Below are 15,778 nucleotides of genomic sequence, written 5' to 3'. Positions count from 1 at the left end.
ATAACGTGTCAAGATAAACGATATTTTTGACTTGTTTTTCATTTACCGCTATTGCCAGAAATATGGTTATGGAAAAAGAGACGAGCAAAAAACAACCAAGCCCGCCAGCTAACTAATTAACTAAGCTAGTAGCCAAAAAAACAAACAAACTAAAAACCAGCCAAGTAATTATTCAATTAAAACCTATTGCCAAAAAACTTTAGCAATTAACTAAATAGCTTGCTAGTCAATCAACCAACCAACAAGCAAACTACTAACTAGGGTTAACTGAATGTAAACATAACATTCATAGCTTACCCGTAACTTGTTTAAATGTCACAGAAGTTAGTAAATATCGCACACATTGAATTCATTCGTCCAGCACTACCAACTAAAACCCCAAAATTGACGGACAACTAACTACTGCCCAAAAAAGACTTCACTAAAAAAATAACCCAATAAATAACTACAAATATACGAGGAAGTCAATCAACCACTCATAACAATTGACCAACCAAGTGCTTAACTACCTTCACAGGTAGCATAATAGTGCGCTGATATGACTGTTGATTGCAAAATATATCACTGTATCATGACTAAATCAAAACATACAACTAGTACAAGTGAAAAAAAAAAATATCTAATTTACTTTCCAATCAACCGTCCAAGCAACGAACTAGCTAACTAGCAACAACCAACAAATCACTAAACAAGCCAAACAGTCAAGCAACTACTCATACGAATAAATACCATGCTTTAATTTGCTGGTAAATTTGGAAACCGTCGGACAGAAAAAGTACCGACAGAGGAGTCAGTGGATGCACGGCGAGTGTTCGGAATGTTCTAGCCCGGCGACGTAATTGGGAAAGTTGATTTCGGGCTTCAGTGAAGCTGAAAAGCACTCGGCTAGAACCGAAGCTCTTCAAGGTTCTGACAGATGGAGGAAAATAAAAAGGATCCGGTTTCTGCTAGCGAAAGTAAAAAGCGAGAAAGGGCAAAAACATCCGTTTGATAGTCGGGTTATCGGCTCATTTGTCAGTTAGCTTTCACTTCATCTGGTGAGTCTCACTTAGTCAGTTAGTTAGCTTTGGCAGTCACTCCAAAAATCGCTCAATCGGGGAGATAATTAGCTTCACTTCCTTTTGTCATTACCGCTTAGTTGGCCATGTCTGTTCCATAGTCGATTACTCAGTGAGTTAGTCAATTAATCTGTCTATCAATCAAGTAGTCTAACAATCAGCCATAATTAGCTGATTAGCTGCTAACGGCTAGCAGCTACTGACCAGCGAAGTATACGTTATCTCCAACTTTTGTGATAATAGCGATACAAAAATATGAGTGTCTAGGTTCTCCCTGGTCTAAAATGTCACGAAAAGGCTCATATGAAAGTAATAAGTGCTAGTTTTAAGGGCCACTCAGAGGTAGCGTAAGGTAAATACCGGCTACGTTCAAAAGTTAGTAAATTAATCTGTCAATCGGTCAAATAGTCAAACCGTTAGTCAGAATTAGCTGATTAGCTGCTTCCGGCTAACAGCACGTGAACAACGAAATATACCTAGACGGTCTATGGATCAGTTGGTCTTAAATATCATAAAAGGAAAGTAGTAATTGCTAGCTTTAAGGGTTACTCAGTGGTAACATAAGGAAGGTAAATACGAGCCACGCTCTACAGTTGGTCAATTAATTCGTCAATTTGTCAAACCATTAGTCAGAATTAGCTGAATAGCTGCTAACGGCTAACAGCTAGTGACCAACAAAAGATACCATATGTTAGCTATAACTTTTCAGATCATATCTTTACAAAAATGAGAGCGTTTATGTATCACTCAGTCTAGTAGTATTTGCTAGTTTTAAAGGGATAGTGTGTAAGATTTAGACAATTTTTCATTACGGACAGCAGGAGGTGCTGAGGGTGCTGCATATACCATTGTCTGTAGCTATAACAAACATGGCCGCCTCCGAAGTGCCACCCCCATGTAATAAAATGTAATAATAACAAGACCTATGCTTAAATTTAAAACACGCAGTTGGTCATTAAGAACACATTATTTTGCAAGTTTTTGAAATTATAAATCATTAAATTGATTCCTTTTTAATGTTAAAGGGTCTCGATCTTACACACTGTCCCTTTAAGTTTTACTCAGGGGTAACATAAGGAAGGTAAATACAAGCCAGGTTCTATAGAAAAGACTTAAAGCAAGAATGTAACAAAAAACATCAAAATAGGGAAAGAGGGAAGGGGGGGGGGGGTGTTACCGCACCATCCGGTGTCACCGAACGCCATCAATATGCATGAAGGGAGCAGTCGGCGCGCCGCTCGGGCGACAATCTCGCCTCACAGTTCAGCTGAGCAGCTGATTGGACATTTCCTCGACTGGCCGAGCGCGCCTTCCTACTTGACGACAATAAACTGCACCCCGAAGACGGCGGGAAAACTTTCCGCGAGACATGAGTCAAACTCTTCACGCTGACTGGAAATTGTGTCTGATAGCTGCTTTCGCACCGAAAAATGGCCTCCATCAGAAGGGCTTCCATTTTCCCAGTCAAAGCCGGGTGGGACATTTTCACGCAGAAACACCGCATCCTAGAATCGCACTTCATACATTAAGTTGATAATGTGTTAGGTATGAAAGAGTGACAATTGCTTTTTCACACAACAGAAGCATAAAAACGAGCGGTGAAATCACCGACAGTTTCCGACTTTGTGCTTTTGTCTTTCACGCAGATGCTTGCCTGTAACTTTTACACATGTAAAAGAAAAATAAGGGACTTCATATGGCGTTATATTTGTGCCACAATTACGAGAAAAAAAAATGTGAGCGGAGAAAATCAAACTGAGCAAGCAAAAACAGATTTTGAGAGCAAGAAAAAAACTATTGAGCGCGTAATGATAAGAGTTTGAGCGCGCGCCGATGGAGTTTGAACTCAGAAAAAGAAATTGCTCGCTCAAAATTCCTTTTCGCTCGCTCGGGATAGCGCTCGCGAGATGTTGAGCGCGAGAATGCTATGGCGAGCGAGCAAAAAGGAATTTGGAGCCAGAAACTTCTTTTCAAGAACTTTTTTTCTGCGCTCAAAATCTGTTTTCGCTCGCTCGGTTTTATTTTCAACGCTCAAAATTGTTTTCCGCGCCCGCGGAATTGTGGCACAAATATAACGCCATAACTTCACACCTCGGGAGACAAAAACACCTGTTTTGCTAGCTCTCACGCGGCACGGAAAAATAGTCAGTGTGTGTGAATATAATATAATTGCAGCTGTGAAAGCAGCATAAAAAGGTCTAAAGCCCAAAAAAAAAAAAGAAAAATTACACAACGGGTGAGGGGGAAGCGGCAGCAAAACAGGCCGAAATCCCGATGCCATCGGAATGATTAGGATTAGCCGGGTACCTTTCACACGGGAAGCGGTAAAACTTCGCAGCCTTCCCGATTCCACGCATGTTCATCAAAGTGTTGCCTGAACGTAGCGCGCGTGCTTTGAAGTGAGAAGAAAAGCTGCGTGCGAGCTCAGCTAGCGTGTTTCTTGACAGCGCCAGGATGTTTGCGCTTCCGTCGGCCTGTCAGCTCCACGCCGCTTAGCCACACAAATATTGAAGGAGGCAAAGCGCACATGCGCGCACACTTGTAAGAGTAGCGAGGCGCGCGATTGTTTGCCGCTTTGAGGTGTCATGTTCATGACACAACCATGTTTGATATTTGCCTCCCTCCGGGAAAAAAAAAAAAAAAAGATGCTAAGTGGAATTAACAGTCATTCATTGACTTGACTGCTGAGAGCCTTTGAACGCCGCTTTGAATGCCTTGCAGTCGCAAATGGAAAAAATGGCGTTGGGGAAAATGTGACCTTTTTAAAAGGGATAATTTACTGATTTAGACGTCTTCGGAAGTAAAAAGTTTACATTTTTTTCTATTTTGTGTTGACCAAATTATTCATGTCCGATGACTACTTGTAAAAGCACATTTTGACACTTGCTGTTGACTAAAAATGGCATTAGATTGCTCGGACCAATCAGGGCTTAGCTTGCAAATGTCACATGACCAATCACAGAAAAGAGATGAGCCGTGATTGGACGTTACTTGAACATATCGTGATGTCACTTTTAGCCGGCGGCAACGCACCAAAAATATTTCAGCTTGGAAACGAGATTTGGTTTTTAAACGTTACCTTGAAAATTAGAATTTTTTTCCCTAAAAATGACATTTACTTATTCAGTCCAATCAGGGCTCAGCTTGCAAATGTCACACGACCAAACTCAGAAAAAAGGTGAGCATAGTGTGACGTCACTTTTGGCCAAAGGCAAGAGGCAAAAAGCGTTTTTAAAGGTGTTAATTGTACATGAAAAATTATTTTATCAAAATAATTTTAGGGAAAAAACGCTTTTCATTGCATTGCAATGCTGAAAATGGCTAAATAATATCCTTTTTTTTAAATAATATTTCAGCTTTAAAATTCTTAAAAATCTGACTATGAAAAAAAAAAATAAAAATATATATATATATATATATATATATATATATATATATATATATATATATATATATATATATATATATATATATATATATATATATGTAGATGTATATGTAAATTGACTGTTGCTAACCAAACCAGCATCACTTTACTAGGGCACAAACAGTCTCTCAGATGAACTATGCAACTATATAAATTGATCATATGCAAATTTTGTTAAGAAAACTGAACCAAATACTGCCTGTATTTTAAAGTGCTTCCCTGCCTGTAAATTTTGTTCAGTGACTACGCTCATAACTCAAAACACTTGTATCTCAAATACTGAAAGGAAATGTCGTTGTTCATAAAAAAAAAAACATATTAAAAATAAACACTTGCAGCAATTATTTAACGAATGGAGAAAAAGTACTGTAAAGAAACATGCCTTGTTATTTACTTAACGATGGCGTATTTCCTATAAGACTTTTTTATTATTTATCCAGAATTCTAATGTGATTTCTCTGTCGCCAGAATGATTCTTCCCTTTTTCTTCGGGAGTCCTTGCAATGAGTCATTTCTGCTCAGAATTAGCATATGAAAGAGGAAGCTGTCGAGCGGCTTCAAAAAGCACAAAGCAGCTTTTGGCGTCCACTTCACAACGTGTCACTCCGCTGTCACTCCGAATGGCTGACGAGCAAACTGGCATCGCCGCAACCCCCCGACGTTTTTATTACTGGTTCCTGACTGACATATATATATATATATATATATATATATATATATATATATATATATATATATATATATGTGTGTGTGTGTGTGTGTGTGGGTGTGTGTGTGTGTGTGTATACATACACACACACACACACACACACACACACACACACACATATATATATATATATATATATATATATATATATATGTATGTATTATTGCCATTAACTTTGCAAAATGTTCAAACAAAATGTTATAATAGGATAAAATATCTACAGTAGGTCTTTTTGGGGGGAAATTTCCTGTTTCAAAAGTATCAGTGGTATTGGTATCGACTACTAAGAACTGAGTACTCATACTGATATCGGTCTAAAAATGTGCTATTTAATAATTATGAAATAAAAAATGAAATAATAATAAAATGAAATAAAATTCTAACCCGAATCCTATTATGTACATACATACAGTACAAAATATACAAATAGATTTGCTCTATTGTAAAAGGGAAAAGAAAAACTTTTAAAAATTTGAAATTTAATTATTCAGAATTTAATCATTATAAAATCCTATTATGTAAATATATACAAATATATACATGTTGAGATATATTTTTTCAAGTGTAATATTCGATTGTAAAATGAGAAATGCAATAATTCTGACTTTAATCATGATGAAATCGTATGTACATATTTTTTCAAGTGTAATGAGAAATGTAATTATTCTGAATAGGATAATTATGAAATCCTAATATGTACATACATACAAATATAAATATATTTTTTAAGAGTAATGTTATATTGCGAAAGGGAAAATATATATTTTTTAAATTAGAAAAAAAATGACTCTCAATTTTTTAAAGTAGTTGACTTGATCCAAAAAGGGTATTTTTATCAAACCAAAAAGACATTTTTCTTCCTAATCTGCAAAATGAGACTTACGTTATAGTTGTCGAGTTAGTCCTTTGGTGGTTTCATCTTTGAGTTAGTCGGCCGCCGGTTCGCCAGTCGGCCACCTTGAGCGCAGCCGTCATTTGTCATTTGCGTCACTTTGACGCTAACAACTTCGTCCCGCTCATCTTGTGTGGGCGAGTCTTCTGGGTTCCACTCAGCGTTTGTTAATCAATCTTTAACTTGAGTGCATTCTTCCCCTTCGAAGCCTCACGGAGAAAGCGGGAGTAGAAATAGCCTCAATGGCGTCGCTAACATCTGTTCCGTAATGATGGAACGTTGACGCGGCCCAAGTGTGGAAATTTCAGGAAAAAAATACAAAGCTTAAGATGTTTTCGGTTTGAAATTTGCGGATGGTTTCAAGTTGGGACTGTTCGAGTCACACGAATAAAAAATGTGCAAATTGTTGGTAAAAATGGTGGAATTTTACGTAGGAATTGTGGCCGTGCTGGAAATGGATCAAAAAGTGAAGTGACTGAAATAAACATTTAGAATTTCGATTGGAAATGAATAGGTATTTTGGGGATGTAAATGTTGAATTGTGGGAAAAATGTGAAAGTTCAAAGTGAGATAAATAATAGCCTGAGAACCGTGATTATATGAAATGTGTTGACATGGGAAATGTAAGATTCTGTTGAGAAATTTAAAAAAAAAAGTTGAATTTTGAAAACCAGTGGTTAAAAATGTGTAAATTGTGAGTGAAAATGACGGAATCTTGCTATGTAGGAATTGTGAAAAAGCTGAAACTTGATCATGAGGTGAAGTAACAGAGCTGAACATTCACAATCTCCATTGGGAAGAATTTCTAAAAATTTCCTATTGGGAATGAATGGGTATTTTTGGGGTGAAAATGTTAAATTGTGGGAAAACTGCGAAGGTTAGAACCGAGAAAAATAATAGCCCGGCGAGCCTGAATTTTTGCAACATGTTGACGCTGGAACGGTGTGAATCGGCCGTGAAATGTCAAAGCCGTTGATTGTCAAAATTTGGCAGCGTAAAAGCTATAATAATAGCGTTAGAAAAAGATATCTGGCAATTTTCAAGCAGATGATTCCATTTACCTTATGCTTGTGATTTCAGAGGTGAACGTGATGTGGAAGAGGGAAGCACTCGTGAAGATGAAGGACGGGATGGGGAAGCGGCGCCAGTCGCTGACGACTTGGCAGCTGGCGCTTTTTAATTATAAGACGTGTCGGCGCGAGCGCGCCGCTTCAATCTGCTGCCTCACTCCCACTCACTCCTTTAGTCTCTTCTTCCCCTCCGCCGCCCAAACACTCGCAAGCACTCAGTAAACCTTTGTTCATCTGAAAATTGCCAACGGCAACATTTTTGTCTGGCGGACTTGTTTGAACGTATTTGCAAGTAGGTTCCAATGTATTGGCAAATTCATTCAAACGTATTAGTAGGCTAAATGCTAAAAATATAGCATTTTCCTCATCATGCCACATAATGTCGTTTTGAAACATTTGGCCTGCATTTTAGTTATTCTTATCCTAAGTAATTTATTAGTACTTTTTATAACTGTTTTAAGTCTTTTTATCTCATAATGTCATGTCGTATGAATATCAGAATATGCGAGTGTACTTGCAAATGTGTTTAAAAGAACTTACATTCAAATGTATCTATAGGCTAAATGCTAAAAACAGGATTTTTCCCAGCATGCCACAGAGAATTCACTTATGGAATAACATGTCGAGAAATGTGCTAATTTTAGCATTTGGCTTACATTAATGGAATAAATTTGGAAATTAAGAAAGTTTACATAGCACTTTTTTCAATAATGCCACATGGTATTGACGTGTGAATGTTTAATGTAAAAAAAAATAAATAAAAAAAATAAAGAATTTGGCCTACATTTTTTAATGGGTTTCATTATCACGTCCATTGGACAATTCTTCCCATAATGCCACAGGGTATCCGTCTAGGTATGTTTGAACTTTAGTACAAATAATTTTGAAATTACTCGCAAATGCACTTGAATGTAGAGGATAGTGTTATAGAGCAAATGCTGAAAACAGCAATTTTCCCATAATGCCACATGATATTGACGTACACATGCGCAATATAAAAATAAATGAATAAATAAAATTAGCATTTCGCCTCAATTGTACCAATATGTAAATTTTAGGGTTTAAATTTATTGTCTGCAGTGACTTGCGTCTGACATTTTATTTTTTTCATAAAGCCACCAAGTATGTGAATGTACTCATCAATTCTCCATGGCATTATGGGGAAAAATGGGTAAATTATTTTTGAAAATATTGGTATAACGTCAGGCCAAATGATTTTTGAAAATATAATTTTATTTCTACAAAAACCTCATTAGCAAATGGCATTATGGGGAAAAAAGTGCTATGTTGTTAGCATGTAGCCCACATGTGCATTCGAACGTATTTGCAAATACGTTCAAATGTGTTTGCAGATACAAATACATTTGAGAGGACGTTAGAATGACATTGTCGATTAAAAAATATTTAATCCAAATTGTCACTTCCATCTTTCGTAAATTTGCCGCGATCCGCGTTTTTCCTTTGAGGTGATAGTCAAACTGTATTTTGATTGGTTCCGAATACGAGTGGGCATCCACAACATCTCCTTTGACAAATGGGGGGTAAAAAAAAAAAAATCTTTACGTGTGAGAGATGTTGTTTTATGTGCAAATGCGATCTCCTGCAGGAAAACTTTGATTCACGCGCGGTCGTTAATTTTGCAGGCTGCCTGGCGGCCATGATGGATGAGACGGGGGAGGGGAACGGGATGAAAGATGGCCGCCGCACTCGCGCGGGGGGGTCCAAAGTCGTCACGGTGACTAACGGCGCAAAACACTCCGTCGGCACCCTCGTAATTCCGCCTTTTTCACGTTGAGACAACTTCCTGTCTGCTTTCTCACTTACTTTGTTATATTTCTTTTTTTTGGGGGGCCTAAATCGGTCAGTTTTCATGTCTCCTGCTGCTGATGGTGTACCTAATGAAATGTCTCCCGAATGGCGTCCTCATTCCCTCTGGTGGAAAAAAGATTATTTTTTAAATGGCATATTCAACTTGCGAGCGCAGTCTGGTGCTGAATGATGAAAGAAGAACGTGTCCCACTTTGACGTCCCACATAGTCAGTCGGCTCTGAATAAGTAAGCGCCTTCTATTGCAATTTTTTTTTCCCCCCAACTTTTATCATGTTGTAGATGTATTTCTTATTTTTATTTGATGGGTGGGGGTTGTCAAGATGGCCCACTTTGCTGCGCCTCAACACAAATGCGCGTGCTGGCGCATAGAAAACTGATTAGGATCACATTCGTTGATCAGCTTTATTTTTGAAGATCGAGGTCTGAATTGAAAACATATTCCATCTTGACGTGGTTCCTGACACTGTTCCTAATCAGGTTCTTCATTTTATCCTTGATTGGTTCTCAGTGTGGCTCGAAATTTTGATTCTCCAGGTCCATTGAGGTTAATAGGGACCGGAAACCTACGATATGTTCTTGGTGGTTCTTGACTAGGTTCTACGTGGTTGTTGACTATTTCATGCAACAAATATTGAAGCGGTTCCTAACTCGGTTGCGGACGCAGTCCTTTACGTAACTCTTAATTTTGTCGGTAACTTTTGTTCGGAGACAACTGTTTGTTTGAAAACATCTATTGTTGTCATAAAAATGAAAAAAAAAGTGATGTTATAAAACTATGTTGCCTCAAGGATTCGCCCCTCCTATACACACACAAACGCACACACAAAAGACGCATATTAGTCTGGCGTGCTCTAATTGAAGTTGACAGTGGTGAGCAGTGAGGAGAGCACAAAGTAATCAAGGAGACAGACGAGTGAGCGGCGCACAAACACGAAAGCCGAGGAGCAACGGACGGAAGGACGCCACGCGCGCTGACTCACGAGATGAAACAATTCACATTTGGGTGCTCAGCGTGTGTGCGATGTGATGACATTGATAAATAAAATGTAAAAATAAATAAACTTGCTTTTTTTAAAACTTCATTTCAATGTACATAGTGCTGCTCCTTCTGTTGTGTCTTGGCCACAAGATGGCAACATAATACACACATAAGGAAAAACAAGATGGCTCAAGTCTCAGCTTTTCTGTAAAAGTAATTTAATTACTTTCCTATGCTTTACAGATTACTTGATTTTATAAGTTAGATAACTTACATTTCAATGTACATAGTGCTGCTCCTTGTGTTGTGAGTGTCTCGGCCACAAGATGGCAACATAATACACACATAAGGAAAAACTAGATGGCTCTAGTCTCAGCTTTTCTGTAAAAGTAGTTTAATTACTTTCCTATACTTTACAGATTACTTGATTTTATAAGTTAGATAACTTACATTTCAATGTACATAGTGCTGCTCCTTGTGTTGTGAGTGTCTCGGCCACAAGATGGCAACATAATACACACATAAGGAAAAACTAGATGGCTCAAGTCTCAGCTTTTCTGTAAAAGTAATTTAATTACTTTTCTATACTTGAGTTTACAGATTACTAGATTTTTAAGTTATATAATTTACATTTCAATGTACATAGTGCTGCTCCTTGTGTTGTCAGTGTCTTGGCCACAAGATGGCAACATAATACACACATAAGGAAATTGTCTCAGCTCTTCTCTAAAAGTAATTTAATTACTTCTCTATACAGACCACTTGATTTTATAAGTTAGATAACTTACATTTTATTGTACATAGTGCTGCTCCTTGTGTTTTCTTGGCCACAAGATGGCAACATAATACACACAAGGAAAAACTAGATGGATCGAGTCCCAGCTCTTCAGTAGAAGTAATTCAATTACTTTTCTACACTTGAGTATACAGATTACTTGATTTCAAAGGTTAGATAACTTGGATTCTTTGAGTTCAAATGTAACTTTGAATTACTTTATGACTATTATGTTACTTTATTAGTTATTTTCAGCATATGAAGGCACTAACAATTCCCCATAAAATGACAAGTGGTTTTGCCAATACAACAGTGGTGCCCAAAAGACAGTTCAAGGACCCAAAAGGCACTTGAGGGGGTACGCGAGACTCTACCAGGGATTCTGCAAAGATCGAAATCTAATTTAATGCCTTTTCATTCTTTCACACGTGATCTTGTGTAGTAAATGCGCTATATAAACAAAGTGTCTTGAATCCCTGCTAGCCTTTTAGGCTAACCTACGCTAATGGATGTTTAAGCAGTGTACAGGCTAGCGTCAAGCTAGTTGCTAATTTGCAAAGTCATAGCTCACATTTTCACTTAAAAAACATTGTATCATGAGCATCCTTGACGTAGGCGCACCCCGATATTTGGTCCCTTGACTGCATGTGGCATGTTTGTGAGTTTGTGTGTTGAGCAAGCGGGGAGGAAAGCATCGAGGGAGAGGAACAACGCCTGCGGGCAAACACAACAATCTGGGAGAGAAAAGATTACTTAAAAGGGAGAGAGAGAGGAGGAAGAATGGAAAAGACGATAAGGAAGAGGAATGAGAGGACACGTGGAAAAAAAAAGACCATCAGGAGTTCGCGCAAACCCACACGCCAAACAGACACAAAAACAAGCACACTAAAGCAGGATGAGATCACAAAAACACCATACACACACGCACACAGCACACACTTTAACACTCACCAAATGCAAATACAAGGACACACACACACCACGTAGACAAAAACTGGACAAAAAAAAAAAAAATCACACAACACATGCATATGCGCAAAATATACACACACACACACACAAAATAGTCTGCAATATATACAACACATTCAGACACACACAGACAGCAAAAATATGCACCTAATAATACAATACCTACACAACATACACACCAATAAGTACTGACACACAATGTTTATATTATATACACAACACAAAATTTCACAAGGCAAACACACACAGCACAACACATTTGCTCCAAATATACACTCACACATGGCCAAAAATATACACTATATACACTAATACATACACAACACACACTATACGCACAATTACAATAAATACACAAACCACAACCCATACCTCACTACACACACACAGATCAAAACACACACAACCTTGACACATCACACAGCACACACATGCACAAAATACACTCAGACACACAACACAAAAACGTAACCAGACATCCACAACACACACATACCATGCAAACACAGTATACACACAAACACACTAAACCACAATCAACACACTACCGTATATTGTTGTGTGAAATTCACAACACACGGACACACTCCCAAAAATATGCACTACATACAACTCTACATACACAACACTATATATACAAAACACAACAAACACACACCACGCCATACATAAACACAAACAGAAATTACATACAACTTAGACACAAAAACACACGTGTACTAAGATACACACACAAACAAAACATACACTATATCCACACACGCGGCACCACATACACAATGCACTCACAAACACTGTACATTCACACTAATCACACATAGCATATACACAAAATACTAAATCCACACACCTACACACAGACTTTTTTCATAGCCTTATTGATGTAGTGGGCCAATGTTTTTTGTTTAGTTTTTTTTTCCTTTCTTTTGGTCCCACTCCCTTCCAGCGTTGACGTGAGCCAAACGACGGCGCCGCCATCCTCGTCTTCCTCCTCTCGTCACACTTTCAAAGCCGTTCTTTGTGTTCCGTCGCCTCGTCCCAAATCCGACATTTTTTTTTTTTTAAAAGCAGCCAGAATCTCCCGCTGCTTTCCCCACATCCTCAACTGTCACGCACGTCTTTTGATAAGTGCGCTCGAAGCGATTTAACCGCTACGCAAGTTTAAAAAGAAGTCAACAAACGGCCGTAATGAAAGATAAAAACACGTTTAGATTCAAACATCCAGAGAAAGTCATTAAAAAAAAAAAAGAATAGCCTGTCAGGGTCAAACTGTGGGCAGCGTACCGCTAATGTTTTGGCTAATTGCTATGATCTGCTGTGAGGCCGCTGATTTTCCGGAGCTTGTTTTTTTGATTTTTTTTTTCTTTTACCGTTGCAAAGAAAATGTCTCCTTCACCTCTGTGATCTTTATAGAAAACTTTGTTTACATTTCATCCAGCTCTGCGCTTCAAGTGTGAGTGTACAGTATTTTTTTAAAAATCAAAAGTATTGATTTGATCTATGTACAGGAGACAAGCATTCAAGCTTACATTCTTCAAGGACACGCTACTTTGCGTTACAATCGGCTACAAATTGGCTACAATGTACTACGATAATTTGCTAATGTGACAGAATGTGATAGCTTGTACTACAATGTGGTGATAACGTCATTTTTCATTCTGACATAATATCAGAGGTGGACAGTCTGTTGGTCCGTCACAAACATTTTAAGCCGGACGGAACAGAAGATTTTGTCCCTCATTTTAATCTGTCGTTGTAATCATCACCACCCGTGTCACTGTTGGTAACAGTTTCTCGCCCAGTTAAATCTTCCAGATTTCTGGACACAATCTTTCTCAACACATTTATTGTAGGGAGATGAAGTTAAAAAGGGAGATGTTTAGAATGAAGTTTTAGATTTTTGTGTTATTTTGCCTTTTAATGTGATTTGAATGAATAAATCGCTTGTACATAGTTGAGAAAAGCATTCTGGGATGCCTTTTCATGGGCAAAAAGGTGATGGTTTTATGAAATAAAATGCATACTGTACACAATCTTGCTCAACACATTCATTGCACAGGCCTAAAGTTAAAAAAACAATTTTTAGAATGAACTATTAAGACAGTTTTGTTTTATTTTGTGTTTTAAAATGTGATTTGAATGAATAAATTGCTTGTACCTAGTTGAGCAAAGCATTCTGGGATGCCTTTCCACAGGCAAAGAGGTGATGACATTCAAGTAACCAATGGGCACATCAAAGTGACAATCTCTCTCTAATTGGCGCTTAGCCAGGAAATGCAAGATAGAAGTTTTAACATATACCCCCAAAAGGCATTATCTAGTAAATTAAGATGAGCAAAACCTTAATTTTACTTGTAGAATATTTGACATATATGAGCTTAAATGTACATGTATTTATTATTATTAAATTTATGTAAATGTTTCTGTAAATGGCCTTTTAAAGATTGACTACAGAGGTTGAAGGCTGTCTGAAACAATAATGACATGAATGCCCTCTAGGGGATGGGATTGCTTATTGCAGTCTAGTACCAGAGGAACACATTATGGTGTGGATTTAGTGTGTTTTGCCATAATGTTGTTAGTATAATTGAGTGATTGACTGTAAGGTTTAGTTCTGGTGTTAGTTTTAGGATGATGGAAGTTTGATTGTTATTTTCTTAAGCAAGTATTTCTATTTTTTTAAGGGAGGGACGAATTTTAGCGACGGAAGTTATTATGAAAGTTCTGTTGATATTTTGACTGACGGTTCGACAATTACGGTTTGGGTACCTATTAAAAAATGGCATGCTTAATAACAAGCCAGTTTGAAAAAAAAAAACGTGTAAAATGCACATCTTAGCAAAAAATATGCATATATTTGAATTTTTGAAGACTGAATGATCAACCACAAATAACCACATAAAGAGAGCAAGAAGGCTCTCAGGCAAAAGTGCAGGAAATCATTGTAAGCAAGTTTTCACAAAAAAACGATTTTCTCAAAGATTTGAACATTACATTAGCATATTTTTTGCTACTTGTCACCTTAATTCGGTAAATTAATAGACTGCTTCACTCACCTGTGTCAACAGTGCCGTCGAGTTACACCTGGACGCGTCCCATTTCTGAAGGAGAGCCCATCACAACGGCTCCTTGTCCAATTAAGCCAACGCACGTGTTTAAAACACCATTGAGCATAATATATATTCATGTTATTTTGAGGACACAAACGTACTTCAAACGAACTGTCAACCCTATTTAAATAAAAATCAAAATACTGTATATCCAAACTTTTGCGATTGAATCAGCGGCCATGACACTTTCTTCTTCACAATTGTAGCCTGGGTTTTGGAGGCGATGATGAGCGATGTCTGCCAACTAGTGGTTGGCACTGGTGTTACATCTTCGAGTGACTGCATGTCCAACTACAACGCGCAATTTGCCGGATGCGTACCCATTCGTAACAGCTAACTCGGAAGTTTAAAAAACGGAGAAAAAAGAATCTAAAAGACTCATAAACAACATAAATTGGAGATATATATTATAAATCAGTTAAGGCAACGATTAGTGTCAGCAAGCCAATTAAAAAAGCATTTGGACGAGATATTAAAGGGACAATGTGTAATATGTAGACCGTTTTTCATTACGGACAGCAGAAGACGCTGCATTTACCATTGTTTGTAGCTATAAGGGACATGGCAGCCTCCAGAGAAGTGCCCCCCCCCCCCCCCCCCCCCCGTAATATTATTTAATGATAACTAGACCAATGATTACATTTAAAATATACTATTGGTCGTTAAAACACATTTATTTTATTTGCAAGTTTTTGAAAATGATAATTAATGTATTCCTTTTTAAAGAAAAACGGTCTAAATCTTACACTGTCCCTTTAAGGCGTCCTGACGAGATTTAGTCATGACGAGATTTCAAACTGTCAGTTTACATGATTCTACACATTTTCTATGTGGCTAATAGCAAAGTGAAAACGGCTGTCGTGCGCAAGGTGAGCGTTAGGGGGCGGCAAAGAGGCGTTTAGGCGGGGTACGGAGAAGGAGGCGGAGGAAGAAGCGAAGGAGGAGGCAAAAGAGGA

General features: G+C 37.8%; 1 protein-coding gene across 1 annotated transcript in view; it reads right to left on the bottom strand.

Moving 5' to 3' along the window:
- The window catches only part of LOC148416687 (desmoglein-2.1-like), a 41,618-nt gene extending 26,656 nt beyond the window's left edge, over positions 1–14,962 (bottom strand). The window contains exon 1 of the mRNA XM_088425154.1: positions 14,769–14,962. The gene's annotated coding sequence lies outside the window, so the exon portion shown is untranslated. The remainder of the gene's footprint in view (positions 1–14,768) is intronic.
- Between the last annotated feature and the right edge of the window lie 816 nt (positions 14,963–15,778).

The sequence above is a fragment of the Hippichthys cyanospilos genome, chromosome 10, assembly GCF_059441005.1.
Source record: "Hippichthys cyanospilos isolate Australia breed blue-spotted pipefish chromosome 10, RoL_Hcya_1.0, whole genome shotgun sequence".
Lineage (NCBI taxonomy): Eukaryota > Metazoa > Chordata > Actinopteri > Syngnathiformes > Syngnathidae > Hippichthys > Hippichthys cyanospilos.
This window is presented reverse-complemented; position numbering and strand designations above follow the sequence as displayed.